General features: G+C 44.6%; 1 protein-coding gene across 2 annotated transcripts in view; it reads left to right on the top strand.

Annotated features, from left to right (window-relative positions):
* Window positions 1-441: 441 nt before the first annotated feature.
* LOC107679557 (zinc finger and BTB domain-containing protein 7B-like) overlaps window positions 442-2,500 on the top strand; it is a 30,470-nt gene continuing 28,411 nt past the window's right edge. The window contains exons 1-2 of one of the 2 annotated variants that reach the window (XM_016475137.1): window positions 442-634; window positions 2,043-2,112. The gene's annotated coding sequence lies outside the window, so the exon portion shown is untranslated. Of the gene's footprint in view, window positions 635-657; window positions 807-2,042; window positions 2,113-2,500 lie in introns of those variants that run through there. The other variant, XM_016475138.1, reaches the window with a different exon arrangement.

Here is a 2,500-nt window from a genome sequence, read left to right as displayed (position 1 = left end):
AGCCAACATGACATGAAATCACACATGACTGATAACAGCAGCATGGTACACTTGTAGTGCACTCGAGAGTATGAAACATGGGTTCAAGTGTAGCTACTACAAATGGTGATTTTTTGTTAATTCAGAGAGTATGTTAAAAGCGCATTTGAGTTCATATTCACGGTGTCCCGAAATAGCACCCAGCTGAGCACACTCAGGAAGTCCTGAAGAATCACTTTTAGTACATCAAGTACAAAATTAGTGCGCGGAGCACTCTTTAACCGTGCACACACACACACACACACACACACACACACACAGCACTCTCAGTATTAATAAGCGCGTAATATTGCGCGTCAGAGCGGCTCCTGGATTTCGTGCAAATACACAGCGCTTCATCTACATCCGCCGGCGAGTGTTTATGAGGACTATTATTTGACATGCAAACTCAGAGCTTGTCACTTGACTCGTTCTCAGAAGCAGAAGTGGAAACGGAAGACGCGCGTTAAAGCGGCGGGGTTCTGGAGCACCGGGGCAGAACCGGCCGCGAGACACCGGAGCCGTGCGCGCGCACGCAGGCCTGCGTCAGCTTGAGGAAGTGCGCGAGCGGTCGGTCAGGTGGGACGCGGCGGGAACTCAGGTGACAGCGGCTCAGGTAAGGCGGCCGTTTAATCGCTGTTTTCTTCAGCTTCGCGCTGCTCTGCTTTGCTGAACTGGGCTTTATTTGATCGAGGCTCCTCGCTGGGGTCACGGGAGAACGCGCTCCCGTTTCTGTCGGTCTCCGCTGTCATTCATTCGGTGTTTAACGTGCGGCTTTTACCTGACAGGTGAGTCCGCGCGCAGAACCCGAGCTGGCTTTGATAAGAGTTGGTTTTAATAGTGTTTAGGTGCACTGTTGAGGCGGAGAACACCGGCTGAACCCGCTGAACCGGATCCGCCTTTAACCGGGAGACACACCTGAAGCTTCCGCCGCTTGTGTGTTTGACCGTCTGTTGCTTTTTGTTTTAATTACACTCTCACCTGCTGTCAGTCATAATTAATCCCCCCCCCCTCACCTCACGGCCGTTGTCATAGTAACTTAATTACGCGGGTAATTCGGTGATGACGCGGAACCCACCGAACCGGTCAGAGTCACTCAGACGAGTTTAACCCGGTTTGCATTTGTTTTTTTGTTGAGTATCATATTTGATCCATCAGGCTCTCAAAAACAGAAGCAGCTTCATTTTATTATTCACTCTATTCAGAGACTCAAACTGAACACAAATATGAATTTGCTGCAGATGCTGACATAATATCTGACCCTGGAGCACAAAACCAGTCATGAGGGTCAGTTTATTGAAATTGAGATGTATGCATCATCTGAACGCTGAATAAATAAGCTTTCCATTGATGTATGGTTTGTTAGGATAGGACAATATTTGAAAATCTGGAATCTGAGGGTGCAAAAAAATCTGAATATTGAGAAAATCATCTTTAAAGTTGTTGAAATGAAGTTCTTGGCAATGCATATTACTAATCAAAAATTAAGTTTTGATATATTTATGGTAGGACATGTACTAATAACTACTGTTGGCTATTTCTACAAATATACCCCAGCGACTTAAGACTGCTTTTGTGCTGCAGAGACATATTTCAATGAATCATTTAATCAGAACTAAAACACAATCATTGATTAATGATCTTAAGATTATAGTGAACTGCTTTATTTTTAGCTTTATATTTGTGTGCAATTTAACTAAATAAGTTAACCTCGTTCTGTGAGGCATCTGTAGCAGAGATCTGAACATATTACAGAGGAGTTCATGATGCTGTTGTGTTTTCTGGAATCACGTTCTGAGATGTTCGTATGTGATTTCCAGCATCAGACGCATGAAAGCAGCGAGTGTTTCTCATGTTACAGATCAGTATGATCGAAGGCGTGCGATGTTTCCGTGTACGGCCGCGGGGGTTCAGCTCTTTTCATACAGCAGCATCTGTGTTTCATATTGCTTATCATTTGTTGTGCATTATCGTACACTAACTGTTCTTTCTTTTGTGTTTTTGATTCTGTGTCTGTTTAACAGGATTGACCCAGAGCGAGAGAAACAGACGGACAGAGAGACAGAAGCACGTCTGTGAGTTTATGGACTGGAGGTGAGAGCAATTTGTGTGTGTGTTTGTGAGTGAGTGTGGATTGGTTTGTGAAAGGGAAGAGAAAAGCCATAGATGAAGTCGCACAGACCCAGGCAGCTGCTGGTCATTTAAAAGCTAAATGCAGAAAATATGACGAGGCATATCTTGCATATAGCTTCACTCACCGTGTCATTTTAACTTTGTGTCAGTATGTCATAAATAGAACAAGGCATCAGTTTAATGTCGCGCCGCATCCAGTGTAGACAGCGTCACTGATTATAAAGGGTTCTACTGTATTTTGCCGCTCGCGTCCAGTGTAGACACGCTGTTTAATGTCGTTGGTGAGGAGGAAAGCCTGTGTGTGTCCTATGCCTTAGCGGACAGCATGAAACCCACAAAAAATAAATAA

Source organism: Sinocyclocheilus anshuiensis, unplaced genomic scaffold (assembly GCF_001515605.1).
Source record: "Sinocyclocheilus anshuiensis isolate Anshui unplaced genomic scaffold, SAMN03320099.WGS_v1.1 scaffold1680, whole genome shotgun sequence".
Classification (NCBI taxonomy): domain Eukaryota; kingdom Metazoa; phylum Chordata; class Actinopteri; order Cypriniformes; family Cyprinidae; genus Sinocyclocheilus; species Sinocyclocheilus anshuiensis.
The sequence above is the reverse complement of the archived record's forward strand: the minus strand, read 5'-3'. Positions and strand labels throughout refer to the sequence as shown.